The 19,206-nt window shown below is 44.7% G+C and overlaps 2 non-coding genes across 2 annotated transcripts; both read right to left on the bottom strand.

The window, feature by feature from the left end:
- Positions 1–7,880: 7,880 nt before the first annotated feature.
- Positions 7,881–7,952, bottom strand: trnaa-cgc (transfer RNA alanine (anticodon CGC)). The gene has a single exon. It is a non-coding gene; the product is annotated as a tRNA-Ala (tRNA).
- Positions 7,953–8,261: 309 nt separating this feature from the next.
- trnag-gcc (transfer RNA glycine (anticodon GCC)) lies at positions 8,262–8,332 on the bottom strand. The gene has a single exon. It is a non-coding gene; the product is annotated as a tRNA-Gly (tRNA).
- Between the last annotated feature and the right edge of the window lie 10,874 nt (positions 8,333–19,206).

Genomic DNA, 19,206 nt, shown 5'->3' on the forward strand with positions numbered 1-19,206 from the left:
TCACATTAGCATAAAACCCCAAATAGTATCACAAGCATACCAATAAAACTCCAAACAGAGATGGCACTGACAATGATTGTTTATAGTGGTATACTTTAGGTGTATCTGCCTACTCTGGTTAAAAGCGCTTATGAGGAAATGTAATTGAAACTATGTCATACAAACTGCGAAGCAAGTACTATTGTAAATTGTGTGTAAATATTACTAATAGATATAACTCTCTCCATGACTGTACATATAGGGTAGTTGATGTGGATGGCTTTTTAAAATAGTCTTTTGTTCTCAGTCTAGTTTTTAAAAATGGTCTTTTGTTCTCAATCTAGTTTTATTTTGGAAGGGTATTTCTTTGATCAGTGATAATGGGAACGGCAGATGCTGGAGAATCCAAGATAATAAAATGTGAGGCTGGATGAACACAGCAGGCCCAGCAGCATCTCAGGAGCACAAAAGCTGACGTTTCGGGCCTAGACCCTTTATCAGAGTGCTCTCTGATGAAGGGTCTAGGCCCGAAACGTCAGCTTTTGTGCTCCTGAGATGCTGCTGGGCCTGCTGTGTTCATCCAGCCTCACATTTTATTATCTATTTCTTTGACCAGTAAGGAACAATAATTGCTTGGATACTAGCAACACTGAAAACAAGATTTGTTAATACTTTAATCAGATTACTTCAAATAAACATGACCTGAAATAAAATACTGTGTGCTATATTTGTAAAATTGCAATATAGTTTGCATGTAATTATTACACAAGGATTGGCAGATTTTCAAATTCCAAATATCACTGGCATCTGCTCTATCTCAGTATGAGTGTAGTAGTCAAATGCACCAATTCATTTTGGGAAATATATCTTAACAATTTTCCCCTGCATTTAAAATCAGAAAACGCTAGAATCAAGCAGATCTTTCAGAGTCTGAAAAGAGTAAAATTGTTTAATTCCTCATGTGTAAACCTTCGGCAGTAGTTTTCTTTCCTCTTTGTGCATTCCCCTTCACGATCCTCTCACAGTCTAAGACGGTAAGCCTCTTAGAATGTGAGAAGGATCACGAAGGGGAATGCACAGAGATTCAACAGACTCTGGTCAGCACATGAGCGCTGGGATTCCCAGACATGGTAAGGTCATTCTGTCTGTATTGGGATAATGATAGAGATCATTGCAGTCTGATGCAGTGGCACAATGGTCAGAGATGTTCAGAGGCCTTATACTTCACCAAGGGTGCCCCTGCTGGGTGGCAACCTTGGATTATGCAGTTTGAGCAGTGCAAATTTGTGTGCCAGTGGTGGTTATCAGGCAAATCATCCTATAAACCCATCATATTTTGATGGAATTGTTAAACACGAACAAGCTAAGATCAGTGTAAGATAGCAGAAGAGCCAATTGACAAGCTGTCTTAATTGCCAAAGACAGGTCGGTGCAAGCAGTGCCGGATATAGGGATCAATGCCAGAGATCAGATATTGTCAGGGATGTTGCTCAACCCTCTGAAATATTGGCTGAAGATAAAGAATATTGTGGAGTCAGAGGCATCCTTTTAGAAGGGGAAAAGGAGGAATTTTGGTTGAAGGTTGTTACAAAATCTTTTGCATTGATGTGCTGGCCAAATCCATTTTGGAGATGGGGTATTTGTGAAGCCCCTCTTCCTGTGATTTGTTTAATTATCCACCCATTATTCTTAACTAGTTGTGGAGGACAAATAGTGGCATTGAGTTAACAGTTAAAAGAACTAAGTTCAAGATAAGGGAACAGCAGGTGATAATGAACAAGGAGTGAGGGAAGCAAAAAGCCATGGGATGTGGCTTAGCTACAAAGGTTAGTATAAAGAGATCCTTTGACAAACCTAAGGTGACAGGGGTCGTATGAGATGATGATGATAAATGCCATCTTTGGGAGGCTAGATAAGGCAGGGATTGTAAGTGTTACCAGGACTAATTTGCTACCACATGTGTGGCAGTCAGGATTAGAGAGATAATGCTGCCAAGAGGAATATCTGTATGTTATTAATTGGCTTGGATGTAATGATATGCAATGTATTAATTTGTCTGCATATGTTACCATAAATGATTCTGACTTCTCAACCCTTCCCATTGTCTGAGGTGAGGTGACCTTAGATTAAACTGCCACCAGTTGTCCCTCTCTAATGAAGGAGTGGGACAATGGTGACTTGACCTTTCTATATTCCTCAATATCCAGGGTTATCAGACACTTTTTGTCTCACTCTTCTCCTTTACAGGAACATGTTGATCCTGTGAATTCACTGTTTCCTTTTTGTAAGACTTCCACTGGTCTGATGTAAATTTTCCTACAAGTCACTACACCCAGTCCACTTTGACCAGAATCTGCCTTATATTAACATTGGCCTTCCCTCATTTCAAAACCTTCCATTCTGGTCCACCTTTGAAAGTTTTGTCCTGAAAAGGCAATGGAAGCAGACTCTTTGAATATTTTTGCGGGTGTATAAATTCTTGACAAGCAATAGAGTGAACAGTTGTCAGGGGTAAAAACCAAAAGAACAGCTGATGCTGTAAATCAGGAGCAAAAACAAAGTTGTTGGAAAAGCTCAGCAGGTCTGACAACATCTATAAAGGAAGAAATCAGAGTTAACATTTCTGTCCAGTGACCTGTTCTCAGTAAAGGTCACCAGACCTGAAATGTTAACCCTGATTTTTTCTTCACAGAAGCTGCCAGACCTGCTGAGCTTTTCCAGCAACTTGGTTATCAGGGGTAGGTGGACATGTAGATTTGAGATTGCAATCAAAACCGTTATGATCTTGTTAAATAGTGGAGCAGGCTCAAGCGGCCAAATGGCCTACTCCTGTTTCTTGTTTATATGTTGCTATTTTATATGGATTGTGTAGTTTACTTTTTTAGGTGGTGGATCTTTTACAGCGATTGCATTCATCCATCCTCATAAGACTATAGACAAAGTGTGTCATGTACACAGCAGAATGAACCTCGAAGCCAAGGAGGTAAACGATCAGATTCTTGGGTTTCATCTGAAATATATACTCTAGATATAGGACTCTGGTAAATGGAAAACATATTTAATCAACTTCTCTTAAAGGTAGAGCTTAGTAGACAGCATTGCACTTCATTTTTGATATCTTTGACAGTAATATACTGGACGACATCAGTGTCAAATTTGTAAAATGTTAACAGAATCCTTTTGTGATAGAACAGAAGTGTGGCATACAGGAATTTAGCAAGCTACTTTCGAAAGGATCAAAATCAGGAATGGGATATTTAGAATATTGAGACTGGCAGCGCAGGTGCTAATCTCACCATGGGTACTAATGTCAGAACAGTACCCAAACCTCTGAAAACTGACAGGACTGCAGATGCTGTATACAGGAACAAAAACAAAATTGCTAGAAAAGCTCAGCAGGTCTGGCAGCATCTGTGAAGGAGAAAACAGAATTAATGTTTCGGGTCCGGTGACCCTTCCTCAGAACTTAAATAAAAGTTTGGTCCCAAAAAGCACCTTACTCTCCAGGCCTCCTACCCTCCCTTGACCTCTTCATCTCCAACTGCCGTCGAGACATCAACCGCCTCAACCTCTCCACCCCTCTCACCCACTCCAACATCTCCCCCGCAGAACGGGCAGCCGTCCGCACCCTCCGCCCCGACCCCAACCTCACCATCAAACCTGCAGACAAGGGTGGCACAGTGGTAGTATGGCGCACTGACCTCTACATCGCCGAGGCCAAACGCCAACTCACCGACACCTCCTCCTACCGCCCCCTCGATCATGACCCCACTCCCGAGCACCAAACCACCATCTCCAACACCATCCATGACCTTATCACCTCAGGGGACCTCCCACCCACAGCCTCCAACCTCATTGTTCCCCAACCCCACATAGCCCATTTCTATCTCCTTCCCAACATCCACAAACCTGCCTGCCCTGGTCGACCCATTGTCTCAGCCTGTTCCTGCCCCATCAAAATCATCTCCACCTATCTGGACTCCATTTTCTCCCCTTTGGTCCAGGAACTCCCTACTTACGTCCATGACACCACCCACGTCCTCCACCTCCTCCAGGACTTCCAATTCCCTGGCTGCCAACACCTCATTTTCACCATGGACGTCCAGTCCCTATACACCTGTATTCCTCATGCAGATGGCCTCAAGGCCCTCTGCTTCTTCCTGTCCCGCAGGCCCGACCAATACCCCTCCACCGACACCCTCATCCGCCTAGCCAAACTCGTCCTCACCCTCAACAACTTCTCTTTCGATTCCTCCCACTTCCTGCAGACAAAGGGGGTGGCCATGGGTACCCGCATGAGTCCAAGCTAAGCCCGCCTCTTTGTAGGTTACGTGAAACAGTCCCTCTTCCGCACCTACACAGGCCCCAAACCCCACCTCTTCCTCCGTTACATTGATGACTGTATCAGCGTCGCCTCTTGCTCCCCAGAGAAGCTCGAACAGTTCATCCACTTCACCAACACCTTCCACCCCAACCTTCAGTTCACCTGGGCCATCTCCAGCACATCCCTCACCTTCCTGGACCTCTCAGTCTCCATCTCAGGTAACCAGCTAGAAACTGATGTCCATTTCAAGCCCACTGACTCCCACAGATACCTAGAATACACCTCCTCCCACCCACCCTCCTGCAAAAATTCCATCCCCTATTCCCAATTCCTCCGCCTCCGCCGCATCTGCTCCCAGGATGAGGCATTCCACTCCCGCAAATTCCAGATGTCCACGTTCTTCAAGGACCACAACTTTCCCCCCACAGTGATCGAGAACGCCCTTGACTACTTCTCCCGCATTTCCCGCAACACATCCCTCACACCCCGCCCCTGCCACAACTGCCCCCAGAAGATCCCCCTCGTTCTCACATACCACTCCACCAACCTCCAGATACTACGTATCATCCTCCGACACTTCCGCCATCTACAATCCGACCCCACCAGCCAAGCTATTTTTCATCCCCACCCTTGTCTGTCTTCCGGAGAGACCACTCTCTCCGTGACTCCCTTGTCCACTCCACACTCCCCTCCAACCCCACCACACCCGGCACCTTCCCCTGCAACCGCAGGAAATGCTACACTTGCCCCCACACCTCCTCCCTCACCCCTATCCCAGGCCCCAAGATGGCTTTCCATATTAAGCAGAGGTTCACCTGCACATCTGCCAATGTGGTATATTGTATCCATTGTACCCGGTGCGGCTTCCTCTACATTGGGGAAACCAAGCGGAGGCTTGGGGACCGCTTTGCAGAACACCTCCGCTCGGTTCGCAACAAACAACTGCACCTCCCAGTTGTGAACCATTTCAACTCACTCTCCCATTCCTCAGAAGACATGGGCCTCCTGCAGTGCCACAATGATGCCACCTGAAGGTTGCAGGAACAGCAACTCATATTCTGCCTGGGAACCCTGCAGCCCAATGGTATCAATGTGGACTTCACAAGCTTCAAAATCTCCCCTCCCCCCACTGCATCACAAAACCAGCCCAGCTCGTCCCCTCCCCCCACTGCATTCCAAAACCAGCCCAACCTGTCTCCGCTTCCCTAACCTGTTCTTCCTCTCACCCATCCCTTCCTCCCACCTCAAGCCGCACCTCCATTTCCTAAATACCACCTCATCCCGCCTCCTTGACCTGTCCGTCTTCCCTGGACTGACCTATCCCCTCCCTACCTCCTCACCTATACTCTCCTCTCCACCTATCTTCTTTTCTCTCCATCTTCGGCCCACCTCCCCCTCTCTCCCTATTTATTCCAGTTCCCTCTCCCCATCCCCCTCTCTGATGAAGGGTCTAGGCCCGAAACGTCAGCTTTTGTGCTCCTGGGATGCTGCTTGGTCTGCTGTGTTCATCCCGCTCCACACTTTCTTACCTGACTCTCCTTAACCTTGTTAGTTTTGAAACTGGTTGTGAAGTGAACTGCTGCCTAGGGTGGGGGGGAAATGTCTGAATTCTGGTGCAGCGACAGCTGTATGTTTTTTGTATGAATTTTCCTATGAAAATGCATCCTGTTGAAAACAATCCCAAAAGCCTTTCCACAAAAACAAAGTGGGTCAAAAATGCCAGAATCTCTGGCAACCACCGAGAAACCGAGAAACCAATATCCATTTCAAGCCCACCGACTCCCACAGCTCCCTAGAATATACTTCCTCCTATCCACCTTCCTGCAAAAATGCCACCCCCATTCCCAATTCCTTTGTCTCCACTGCATCTGCTCCCAGGATGAGGCTTTCCACTCCTGTACATCTCAGATGTCCTTGTTTTTCAAGGACCGCAACTTCCCCCCTCAGTAGTCGAGAATGCCCTCGACCATGTCTCCCACATTTCCCGCAACTCATCCCTCACACATGAACATCAACTAGCCACAAAACGACATGACCCACTATCACTGGTATCCTTACATACAGATGAGGAAGGACACCACTTTGATTGGGACAACACACCTATCCTAGGACAAGCCAAACAGAGACACGCAGAAGAATTCCTAGAAGCATGGCATTCCAACCGGAACTCCAACAACAAACACATTGATTTGGAGCCCATCTACCACCATCTGAGAAAAAGAACAGGAAATGACATCAACACAGGAAATGACATCACCAACCCAAGGAAATCTAAACACACAAATAGAAAGCGGGACATAACGCCAGTTCTTCACTGATGATGTTACCGAGAATGGTGACGAAGCATCTGAAAACGAACCTTCTAGCTCAGCGAGCAAACTTACATCCAGAACCTCAACCTGAGCTACAAACCTTCTCAAAACTCGCCGCACATCCCCTCCCTGCAATAACAACCAAAACAGAATCCCCCTCGTCCTAACGTACCACCCCACCGACCTCCAGATCCAACACATCATCCTCTGTAACTTCCGCATCTGGAATATGACCCCACCACCAAAGACATTTTTCCCTCCCCACTCTTATCTGCTTTCCGGAGGAACCACTCTCTCCATGACTCCCTTGACCAGTCCACACTCCCCTCCAGCCCCACCTCACCCAGCACTTTTCCCTGCAACCGCCTGATGTGCTACACCTCCCTGCCTCACTCCCATCCCAGGCCCCAAGAAAACTTTTCACATCAAACAGATGTTCACCTGCACACTGCTCATGTGGTATACTGCATCCGCTGTTCCCATTGTGGTCTCCAAGCGGAGGCTTGGGAACCGCTTTGCAGAACACCTACATTTGGTTTGCACTAAACAACAGCACCTCCCATTTGCGAATTATTTCAACTTCCCCTCCCATTCCTCAGATGACATGTCCATCCTGGGCATCCTGCAGTGCCACAACGATGCCACCCGAAGGTTGCAGAACAGCAACTCATTTTCCACTTGGGAACCCCGCTGCCCAATGTATCAATGTGGATTTCCCAAAACCAGCCCAGCTTGTCCCTGCCTCCCTAACCTGTCCTTCCTCCACCTATCCCCTCCTCCCACCTCAAACCCCACCCCCATCTCCTACCTACAAACCTCATCCCGCACTCTTGATCAGTCTGTCCTCCCTAGACTGACCTATCTCCTCCCTAACTCCCCACCTACACTCACCTTTACTGGCTCCATTCCCGCCTCTTTGACCAGTCTGTCTCCTCTCCACCTATCTTCTCCTCTATCCATCTTCTATCCACCTCTCCCTCTCTTCCTATTTATTTCATAACTCTCTTCCCCTCGCCCATTTCTGAAGAAGAGTGTAGGCCCGAAACGTCAGCTTTCCTGCTCCTCTGATACTGCTTGGCCTGCTGTGTTCATCCAGCTCTACACCTGGTTATCTCAGTTTATAGACTGTGAAACCAAAAGTAATTCTTTTCAAGGGTGTACAATTGTTCCTCCTTTCATGTTAGGTCATTATATGTTTCCCCTCTCCGATACTCAGTTACTTTCAATTTCAATTCCGCTCCATATATAAACAAAACAGAGCTTTTTGGAGATGCCGGGGATTGAACCCGGGACCTCACACATGCGAAGCGCGCGCTCTACCACTGAGCTACATCCCCAAGCCCGAAAAATGCCGCTAAATATTGGCTGAAGTCGATTTAAGTGTCACGTTGTCTGAAACAGTTTCGGTCGAGGAGGCTTCGCTGCGAGAACGATTCCTCAGCTGGAGACTCTTTTTCGTCAGTGGGTACAATACCAGCGAAATGTCCACCGCTCACGGTCGCATCAGGTAGATTTAAACGTTCAATTAGCTTCCTCGCTCACTCGATCCCAGCCGGACTCAATGCACAAACGTAAAATTTTCTCAGCGATAAATTAATTATTAAAATAAATGACTAATGCCCTTAACCCGGGGGAAAAATGCAAGTTGCATCGGCCGGGAATCGAACCCGGGCCTCCCGCGTGGCAGGCGAGAATTCTACCACTGAACCACCGATGCGTACGGAATTATCTGTGCAGACCTTTTAAGAGCCTAACCGTCAACGGTTGTTGATTCTGTTTGACTTGGAGCTACTGAGATTCCACACAGTCCTATTCCATACACTTTGCAACTGATCATTGTTTGGATCAACAGATCATGCAAGAGAGGAGCGGGTCCAGCACTGCCAGCTTGATTCTACTGGCAGTATTCAAACACAAACAAAACAGGGGAAAATAAAACTCACCACCCTGTCGGTGCCAAGTGGAGAAAACCTGCCCCTAAAGCAAAGAAAGAGACGACTAGAGGAGGCCAGAGTAAGGTTGTGACAGGCTGATGGCTGACTTGGTTTTGGTGCATCATACAGGTTTCAGATGAGTTCAAGGTTATCATGTGTGCAGAAAGCTACCAACAGCAAATTTGCTTAAACTGGAGCAGAGACGGACAATGTTGCAGAGATGGAAGTAGGTAGTCTTTGTGATGGAATGATGGTCAGAGGTTCATCTGAGGGCCAAATAGGATGTCATATAAACAATCTGCTTCAAACAGTGCCCAGGGAGTGATGGATTCAGTGTGTGGGAAACAGAACGTGTGTAATGTTTTAGTGAGGATCTGTAGCTCGAGTTGCGCTCAGAGTTGTTGGTTGGTTCACTGGGCTGACTGGTTTTCGTGCAAAAGTTTTGTTTCCCTTCTGGGTGACATCGTCAGCGCTGTGGAGCCTCTAATTTGTGATCCTTAAATGAACAAAGTTAGCAGAAACACACCATCTTATTAACAGCATATTCACTGGGATCAAGTTCACCAGGGAGGAAGAGGACAGCAATCAACTCTTGTTTCTAAACGTAATGGTGGAACGAATGAACAACGGGGAATTCCTTACCAGCATATACAGAAAGACTACATGCACAGACCAAATCCTGAACTACAGCAGTAACCACCTGAGCGTCCACAAGCAGAGCTATGTCAAAACTCTGAGATAACAGGGTGTAGAGCTGGATGAACACAGCAGGCCAAGCAGCATTAGAGGAGCAGGAAGGCTGACGTTTCGGGCCTAGACCCTTCTTCAGAAATGGATGCCTACCCTGAAGAAGTTACCCCTGCTATCTCTGTGTCAAAACTCTATATAAATGAGCAGTAACTCACTGTAGCGCACCAGAGCTGCACAAAAACGAAGAGGAACACCTATACAGAGTTTTTGCAAACAATGGTTACCTAACAGCTTTGTCCACCTATGCCTGGCAAAAAAAAACACCAAGAAGACACTGCATGCCCCAGCACACTGGCCACTCTACCCTATGTTTGAAACACATCACAACTGACTAGAAGACTCCTACGACCTCTTAGAATAAGGATAGCACACAAACCACGGCCACACTTTACCAGTTACTGTCAAAGATGAAAGACTCCATACCCACAATCAGCAGGACTAATGTGATATATAAAATACCATGCGAGAAACACTACATAGGTCAGATGAGCAGGAAACTCAGCACTAGGATACATGAAGATCAACTTGAAACAAAACAGCATGACCAGTTCTCTCTCATTTCACACCCCAACATAAAATGACTACTGGGACAAAGTTACAGTACTAGAACAAGCGAGATAAAAAGAAGCATAAGAATTCCTGGAGGCCTGGTTTTCAACTGCTGGTGCAATTAACAAACATGTTGAAATTGACCCCATCTACATACCACTATGATACAAAATTGGAAACAAGACTGCCCACTATGACAGACCAGACCATATAAATTCAAAGTGGGACAGAGTAACAGCGTTTCAACAGAGGCCACACAGCACTGACAATGTCTCCTAGAAGGGAGTGAAATGTTTGCACGAAAACCAGTCAGCTCGGCGAACCAACCAACAATTCCAAACAGAATGTGTGCTAGGGACCATAGACAATTGCTTTTTATCTTTCCATGAGACATTTAGAGGAAATTTCTGCTCACCCAATGTCATACAAGTTGCTTTATAAACCTGAGGTGGTGGAACAACATAACATTACCTAAATGAGCAACACTAAAATAACTGAGAATGAAGCTGAGCAACCTAGGGGTTTTATTAGACTTCACACTCGAAATACTTGACACAGCGAAGCAGCAATTAACAAAGTAAATATATAGCTGATTTTAAAATCATGTAAATGCTGGAGATTTATGCTTGTAGGAAGATGCTTACAAGCAAACATCAGTTGTAGCCATTTTCATAGTTAAAATAAAATATTAAACCGTGTAACCAAATTAGTAGAGCACAATTTGCAATTTATAGGAAAAAAATGAAAGTATTTTAGACAGCAGTATACAAAAAATAGACAACAAACAGAGAAAAAACAGGATCGTAGGGCAATATTGTAATTTAAGAGATGGGCCTCATGTGACATTCATCAGCATTTAGAATCATAGAGTTGTGCAGCATGGAAATAATTCCTTCAGTTTAACTCATTCATGCCAACCAGATATCCTCAATCAATCTAGTTCCATTTGGCAGCATTTGGCCCACATCTCTCTGAACCAATCCTATTCATGTACCCACCCAGATGCCTTTTAAATGTTGTTAATATACGCCTCCACCACTTCCTCTGCCAGCTCATTCCATACATGCACCACTCTCTGCATCAAAGAGTTGCCCCTTAGGTCCCTTTTAAATCTTTCCCCTCTTACCTTAAACCTATGCTCTCTCGTTTTGTGATCCCCTACTCTGGAAAAAAAAACTTGGTTATTCGCCATATCCATGCTCCTCATGATTTTATACACCGCTATGAGATCACCGACAATCCAGGGAAAATAGCCCAGCCTATTCAGCCGCCCCTTATCACTCAAACCCTCCGACCCCGGCAACATCTTGTAAACCTTTTCTGAACCCTTTCAAGTTTAACTTCTATCCTATAGCAGGGAGACTAAACTTGCGTGCAGTATTCGATAAAAAGGCCTAACCAGTGTCCTGTACAGCCACAACATGGCCTCCCAATTCCTATACTCAATGCACTGAGCAATAAAGGCAAAAGTGCCAAATGCCTTCTTCACTACCCTGTCTACCTGATACTCCACTTTCAAGGAAATATGAACCTGCAACCAAAGTCCCTTTGTTTAGCAACACTCCCTAGGACCCCTCCATCAAGTGTTTAAGTCCTGCCCTGATTACAAATCATATATTTGATCCATTGTCTTTAAGGTATGGATGAGGAGGCAAAGCACTGAAAGGCAAGGTAAGTCAGTAATGCTTGAAGCATCCAGTAGGCACAAAGTAAGTGAGTGCTCAAGGAATGAGCAAGCAGCCCTAAATTGCAGTCCAATCTGGGAGCTGGGTGCCTGTCCAAGTTTCTTTGCAGCAACATATCAATGATATGTGCTGGTGCTCTCTAAATAGACAATAGACAATAGGTGCAGGAGTAGACCATTCGGCCCTTTGAGCCAGCACCACCATTCATTATGATCATTGCTGATCATCCACAATCAGTATCCTGTTCCTGTCTTATCCCCATAACCCTTGATTCCACTATCTTTAAGAGCGCTATCTATCTCTTTCTTGAAATTATCCAGAGACTTGGCCTCCACTGCCTTCTGGGGCAGAGCATTCCTTATATCCACCACTCTCTGGGTGAAGAAGTTTCTCCTCAACTCTGTTCTAAATGGCCTACCCCTTATTTTTAAACTGTGTCCTCTGGTTCTGGACTCCCCCATCAGTGGAAACATGCTTCCTGCCTCCAGAGTGTCCAATCCCTTAATAATCTTATACGCCTCAATCAGATCCCCTCTCATCCTCCTAAACTCAAGTGTATACAAGCCGAGTCGCTCCAAGCTTTCAACATATGATAGTCCTGCCATTCTGGGAATTGACCTCGTGAACCTAAAATGTAGCATTGAACTACAGATGCATACTGTAAGTCAATCAGAGATACGTCATGGTAATGCAGAGAACATGGTGCCTATCAGATGCCAACAGCTGCAGACATGGGGTGAATACAGCCACTACCCCGGACCGTGCCCTGAGATGTTGGTGCTCGGTTCTCAGAGGTTCAGAGGAGCAAGTGGTGAGCTAGAGTTAGCAGGTACCCGCTATAATGGGCATTCTCAGCATCTGGTTTCTAATTGGCAGGTAGGAGAATGGGAGAAGGCATATTAATAGGTGAAGTTGGGTAAAGGTAGTAATATGTGTGGATGTGAGCTATAATCCATGTTAATAGGCCTCTTGTTGCTCACAACAAGAAACTTGTTGCAACATGCAGGACTTTTTTTTTAGTTGAAAATTGTGACTTTTTGGTCTTAACATTGAGAAGGGCCATGCTTGATATCTAACCTCTTGGTATCTAACCTTTCAATATTTTTTCTCTAAATTTTCACAAAAACCCATGTTCAGGGGCTGGGAAGACTTGACCATTGCTTTAGTAGGCAGGTAGAAGTTCTTTTGTCCCACTCATTTTTAAATGCGAGGTTTTGCTGGAACTGTCTAAATCAACAGTTGGGCCACAGTCTGAGTTCTACGTACAGCCGGGCCACCTCAATATAGAAAGGAGCAGATTTACAGTGATGTTGCCTGGATTGGAAAAATGCAACTCTGATGAATGATTATGTAGGCTAGCATGGTTCTTTTCCACATTGGCGCTGGGAGGGAGATTTGACTGAGATGTACAAAACTGGGGCAGGCCTGAATAGAGAAATGCCTATTTATCTTAGCAGAGAAATCAAAGATTAAGGGGTACAGGTTTAAAGTGATTAATAGAAAGATTAGAAGGATAGATGAGGAAATGCTTTTTCATCTCGAGATAGAAGGAGTATGGAACTCACTGTCTGAATTGATAGTGAGAGGCAGAAGCTCTCATTTACAAGGTGCCTGCATATGTACCTGTATTCTGAAAACTTGCAGAGCCACTGACCAATTGCTGGAAAGTGTGATTAATCTGGGTTGCTTGGTTTTTGATGGACACAAACATACTAGAGCAAATGTTCCATTTCTGTTCCATAAGTTTTCTGTGATTATATACTGTGTTCATTGAGAAATCTGCCAAAGGGCCCATACTACTATTGACCATAAACTTACATTCAATGTCCAGTATACATGTTGGGATTGTGACAGTCCATACATTGCATTTTTTAAAATTCAATAATGCTTGTGGAAACTGTCAATCCTTGCTGCATTCCCCATGGCAACACTCAGAGCCTGGTCTGAATTTAAGGAGTGAAGTAAGGTTTTTAGTTAATAGCTCCAGCTGCATCTTCATGCAAACTGTAGTCCACCCAAGCAGCACCTTATTCTCATGCTGTGTAAATGTATGGTCCCTTTCTAAGTTTGGTTTCTAGCATGTCAGTCTTCCCTATTGTGCAATAATTCTTCAAAATAGACCAAGAATTTGATCTCTTCATTGAAAACTGCCAATATGGCATCAGCCATCTCAATTTCTCTACTCGTCTCAACACCTACCTTGTCCCATTCTGGGATTGCCGCAGTTTGCTCTCCTAGGTCCAACCCTAACTTTGTTATCAAATTGGTGGACAAAGGTGGTACAGTTGCAGTCTGGTGCACTGATCTTTACCTTGCGGACGTTCAATGCCAGCTCTTGGACACTTCTTCCTACTGGCCCCTGGCCATGACCCCACATCCAAACATCAAGCTATTGTTTCTCATTACCTCTGGAGATCTTCCTCCCACAGTCTCTAACCTGCTAGTCTCCGAACTCCAGACAGCCTGCTTCTACCTCCTTCCCCAAATCTACAAACCAGACCATCCCAGTAAGCCCATTGTATCAGCCATGCCTGTCCCACTGAAATCATTTCCTCCTTGACTCCATCCTCTGTCCACTTGTCCGGACTCTGTCCATGTATATCCACGATTCCTCTGATGGCCTCCACCATATTGACAATTTCCAGTTCCCTGGCACTAAAGTGGATGCCCAATCCCTCTAAATATCCATTCCCCTCCAGGATGATCTAAGAGCTGTCAGCTTCTTTCTTGACCAGAGGCCTGAACAATCCCCATCAAACGGCTCGTTCCTCCCACAGCTAAACTTGTTCTCTCCTTTAATTCATCTCACTTCTGCCGAGTCAAAGGAGTGCTATGAGCAACCACATGGGTCCCAGTAACACCTGCTTCTTGCTGCGGTATGTGGAACAATCCGTTTTCCAGTCATACGCTGGCCCCCCTCTCACAACTCTCACACCGTCAACTGTGTCAGTGCCACTTCATGCTTCCACCTTTTTTGTTTTTATTCATTAACAGGATGAGGCATCACTGGCTGGGTAGCATTTACTGCCAGAGTCAACCACATTGCTGGTGGGTCTGGAGTCACATGTAGGCCAGACCAGGTAAGGATCGCAGCTTCCTTCCCGAAAGAGCATTCGTGAACCAGATGAGTTTTTCCATCAATCGACAATGCGATTCATGGTTATCAGTAGATTTTTAATTACAGATATTGTTTATTGAATTCAAATACTACCATCTACTGTGAGCAGGATTTGAACCCAGGCCCCCAGAATGTTATCTGCGTCTTTGGATTAACAGTCCAGCAATAATGCCACTAGGCCATCGCCTCCGTAACCCATGCCTTGAAAAGTTTGTTCATCTTGCATCCGATTTCCACCCCTCTGTAACTTTCACATGGTCCATTTCTGATACTTCCTTTCCTTTCCTTGACCTGGATGTTTCCATTTCGGTGAATAAACTGTCCACTGCCATCCAGTACAAAGCCACTAACTCTACAGCTACTTACACTACAGCTCATCCCACCCCACGTCCTGTAAGGAGTCCATTCCCATTCTCCCAATTCCCCTGCCTACATCGTATCTGTTCGGATGATGCCACCTTCCAAAACAGCGCTGCTGACATGGCCTATATCCATGGTTTCCCACCTACTGTGGTCGACAGGGCTCTCAACTTCATCCGCCCTGTCACCTGAGCTTCTGCCCTTGCCCGTACCCATTCCTCACAATGGCATGATTGGGTTCCCCTTGTCCTCACTTTTTATCTCACCAGCTCCCGCATTCAAAGGATCATTCTCCACCATTTCAAACAACTCCAGCAGAACACCACCACAAAACACATCATCCCGTCACTGTCTACATTTCATAGGGATTATTCCCTGCAGAACACTCTAATCCATTCTACAACCAACAACATCACTCCCCCTCCCCACAACATCTTCCCATGTAACTGCAGATAGTGCAACACCTGTCCCTCCCTGCTCACCATCCAAGGGCCTAAACAGTCTTTCCAGTTGAAGCAGCATTTCACCTGTACCTCCTCCAATCTTGTGTATTGCATTTGTTATACCCAATGTGGCCAAATTTACAGTGGAGAAACCAAACGCAGACTGGGTGATTGCTTTGCGGAACGCCTTCATGCTATGCGTAAGCATGACCCTGACCTTCCTGTAGCCAATCATTTTAAGACAGGGTCCTGCTCACATGCCTGCTTGTCCATACCCACATGCTGCAGTGTTCCAGTGAATCACAGCGCAAACTGGAGGAACAACATCTGATCTTCAGACCAGGCACTTTATGGCCTTCTGGACTTAATATTGAGTTCAACACCTTCAGATTGTGAGCTAGCTCCTATTTCTTCCCTTTTGTTTGGCTTGTCACATTATGGACTCATGTCTTCCCTTCCCTCCCCCCATCCCAGTGGGACTGGCTGTCCTTTCAAGTCTGGCAGGAGACACATGGTTAATTTTCTGCCATTCTCACATTCCGATCACTTATTCTGAACGAGCAACATTTTTTCTTCACCAGTACCCTACACCCCATGAACCCCACAAACCCCCCATGCTATCCCCTCCACACTGCACTTCAGCTCTGATAAAGAGGCATCTAGATTCAAAATTTTATCTTGCTTTCTTTCCATGGATGCTGTCTAAACTGTTGCAATCTCCAGCATTTGATGTTTTCAGTGCAGATCCCAGCATCTACAGTAATTTGCAACTACTCATGGTTTGCCTTCAAGAGACACCTTAAAGAGCAAAACATATAACTGGCAACTGCTAAGAATTTAAACCAGGCACAGATTAGTTTCTAATCCTGTTTACCTGCAACAATTTATTTACAATGTATTTACAACTAATTGTAAACCTCTCACCTCCAATCCTCGAATATAAGCTCGATGATACTGCTTGAGATACTTTACTCCAGCTAATGTAATTTGAGCTATTGAACCCACATAAACAAATAGAGCCTAATTAGCCTTGTGACTGATCTATGTTATTCCTTTAACCCCTATGCTGAACTCCCCTTATCCATATTTATGTATTATAACAAGACTGTCTCCAACCATGTTTTATTAATGCATCCATAATAGTTAGCATTTTCACAGAGAGAACAGATCAGGTTGCTAAGTCATTGGGACATCTAGGTGAGCACATTACTATAAGTGCCTCAATCCTGGATCCAGGCCAAACTGTTCCAGTGGTTTAGTCCAAGGATCAAAATCTACTCCATCCATGTAATGTCCTGTAAATGGCCTTGTTTTTAAGGTAGGCCTGGGCCCAATGATAGCCCTGTTTGTAGTTTTCGCTTTACAATCCCTGACTCTTGTCATGGTCTCTGTCGCATTATTATAAATAATAAAGTAAGGTCTAATGCAAATAACAAAAATATGCTTATGCTTGTAATTAGGTGACCTTTTAGCTTGTAAAGCTTCTTTCCCTTTTTTCTTTGTCATACAGGTTAACAGTAGAGCTTTACTGAATCATGTGTTTGGGTTGTTTGTCATGATTTATTTCCCATACCACAATAATTAGAAAGAGTTTGAAGAATTTATTCAATCAAACTGTAATACCTTTGTGTTTGAAGTTCAAGAAATTAAGTACTTTGCAGTTAATGTAGTTAAAATAATGTCTAATGCCATAAATATGAATCTGAACAGTCACAGCATTTGTAGAGTATCAGTGATAATGGGAAGTGCAGATGCTGGAGAATCCGAGATAATAAAGTGTGGAGCTGGATGAACACAGCAGGCCAAGCAGCATCTCAGGTGCACAAAAGCTGATGTTTCAGGCCTCGACCCGATTTGTATGGTAGTTGGTTTATATTCCTTAGTCAACTAAAGGTTGATATAAATTGGTGATGAACAATACAGGGATTGAGTTATACATTACTTTTGCTCCATATTTTCCTAATTTTTACATGTTTCTTCTTCATTTGTTATGGCGCTGACAAAATGAACGGCAGGAAACATAAACGAACATGTCTTAAAGGAAAATATTTTGCTAATCTGATTCTAAAGATGTTTGTAGTTTACAGCATTCTGGAAACATAGCAACAGTAACACTTAAAACGGCTGATTGTTTTAATCCATTGCTCAAATGATCCTCACATTGGACATCTTGTTTTCAGAGTCCATGCTGGTCTGGACCGGTTGTACATTTATTGCTTTTCGTGACTCATTCTGGAACTCAGCCAGTTTTACTCAAGGGATAAAAGGATGTTATCTTTTTCCCACAATGTTGTCTGTTGTCCAGGTTGCAATTCCTGTAAAACTATTGAGAATTTGACAGAGAAAATCAGTGAAAATTATTACTTCACTGGAGTTTGCAGCAGCATTTTGGATCACATTTTCACAGATATTTTTAAAAATTAAAAAGAAACCTTCGGGGTTAAAATGGAGTTGTTGAGGTTGGTTGGCTCGCTGAGCTGTTTTTTTTTGGTCCGCAGACATTTCGTTACCGTGCAGGATAATGTCCTCAGTGCAGCCTCTGATGAAGCGTCGGTGTGTTTTCCTGCCTGGTTTTTAAACTCTGGGGTCTGTTGCGATGGATTGCCTCACTTCCGGGTTTCCTCCGTAGTGGAATGCGTATGGGCTCGGGTTCAATGTGTTTATTAATAGCCTGCTTCGTGGAGTGCCATGCCTCCAGGAATTCTTGTGCTTGTCTCTGCCTAGTCTGTCCCAGGATCTTGGTGTTGTCCCAGTCGAAGTGGTGGTTCTCCTTGTCCATGTGGATTGAGATGAGTGAGTATTGGTCATGTCTTTTTGTAGCCAGTTGGTGTTCATGTACTCTTGTTGTTAGTTTCCTTCCTGTTTGTCTGATTTAGTGTTTCTCGTAGTCTCTGCAGGGGATCTTGTAGATGACATTGGTCCTCCCCATGGTGGGGAGTGGGTCTTTAGTTCAGGTGAGCACTTGTTGTAGGGTTGATGTGGGTTTGTGTGCCACTCTGGTGCCCAGCGGTCGTAGAAGTCTTGAGGCGAGTTCTGACGTGTTCCTGATGTAGGGTACCCAGCACGGTAACGAAATGTCTGCGGAACAACAAAACAGCTCGCCAAGCCAACCAACCTCAACACCCACAACCTGAGCTACAGATCTACTCCAAAACCTTATAAGATGGAGTTAAAGTACAAACTAAATTGTAAGTACTAAACAATTAGTCTGCCTATAAACAATATCTTGTATGGCAGCCTTACATCTTGATGATTTGCGTAACACTAATCAACTCTACACTAAGTGTTGTCGCCCAGTGCCTCTCAGGAGCCTCACTCTGATTTAGCAACCTGTGACATCTTTGCTGCATTGGATGACATTGGCCTCTGTTTTCTGTGAATCTTCATCTCAGCCAGATGACCTTCTGTTTCTGCTTGCCACTTCCAATGCCTCTCCAAATAGTCAGTGTCCAGAGTTATCAGCGACAATCATTCAACTGTGTCACAAAATCTACCACATTCATATCTTGCTTACGGGTTTCTGTGAGGGGAAGTATTAAGTTATTGTGACCCCAGTGACAAGTTCATTGCACAGAAAGTCTTTGTATGTATGATCTTCATCCACCTAGTTAGTGTGGTTGACCCAGCACAATATTTTTGGCTTTGTCACGAATGCTTATAGAATTAACATGGCCCAGGGCCTCTGAGTTGGTGACTTTGTCCTGAGAGAGAGTCGTAGAACTGTACAGCGTGGAAATAGACCCTTCTGTGTA

Source organism: Stegostoma tigrinum, chromosome 7 (assembly GCF_030684315.1).
Source record: "Stegostoma tigrinum isolate sSteTig4 chromosome 7, sSteTig4.hap1, whole genome shotgun sequence".
NCBI lineage: Eukaryota > Metazoa > Chordata > Chondrichthyes > Orectolobiformes > Stegostomatidae > Stegostoma > Stegostoma tigrinum.